We start from the raw sequence: 803 nt of genomic DNA on the forward strand, positions 1-803 counted from the left end.
CAAGTGCATCCTCACATAAATGCCGCGAATAACATGTATTTTTTTTAATATTTACTCAGAATCAGAGCAGCAGGTGAAGTACGCGCTACAGTATCGCTGTTAAAAACAAGTTGAATACTGTAGCTATAGGAATCATCACCTCAAGAGCAGCGACCTCGACGGTCCAAACAAATGTTTTCTCTCTCTCTCTGTCTAGGTTGGTCCGAAGACACTTGAGCGAACCGAAGACACTTGAGCTCATCGACATGTGTATACCTTCATAATGTCATCGCTGGCGGGAAAAAGAAAAAAGAAGCAAAAAAAAAATAAAATACCCAGAACCAGCATACCAATCATGACAAAAAAAAAAAAAAAGATGGGCTCGTCCGGGATTTGAACCCGGGACCTCTCGCACCCGAAGCGAGAATCATACCCCTAGACCAACGAGCCGCTCATACTCGGCGTCAACGGCGCGCTTGGGCCTTCGTAATGTCATCGCCGATAGCAAAAAAGAACTAAGAAATAAAAAAAGTTGTCGCAGTTTCACCTGAAAGGTGAAGCATCAATTGCGATAGCAAATTTGTAGAGAGCTATACGGAGTAATGATAGCAGCTTTATCAGCTGTATAAACTTGGACATGCAGCAGCACCGGCAACACGCAGAACTGTTGTCGACGCCGTCGGCGTTTTGCCCGCGTTCGCTCAAAATGCGTGCGGCGTTGGTGACTGTTGCCGGAGCCTCTGATATAAATAGGCACTTGGTGCCGCAGCTAAACGTCGCCTCCCTTCCCTCCCCCTCCCCCCCACGGCCTTTCGTGCGTCGGA

The 803-nt window shown here is 47.4% G+C and overlaps 1 non-coding gene across 1 annotated transcript; it reads right to left on the minus strand.

The window, feature by feature from the left end:
- Window positions 1–357: 357 nt before the first annotated feature.
- Window positions 358–429, minus strand: Trnap-cgg (transfer RNA proline (anticodon CGG)). The gene has a single exon. It is a non-coding gene; the product is annotated as a tRNA-Pro (tRNA).
- Window positions 430–803: the final 374 nt, after the last annotated feature.

This window comes from Dermacentor silvarum, chromosome 1 (assembly GCF_013339745.2).
Source record: "Dermacentor silvarum isolate Dsil-2018 chromosome 1, BIME_Dsil_1.4, whole genome shotgun sequence".
NCBI classification, from domain to species: Eukaryota; Metazoa; Arthropoda; class Arachnida; order Ixodida; family Ixodidae; genus Dermacentor; species Dermacentor silvarum.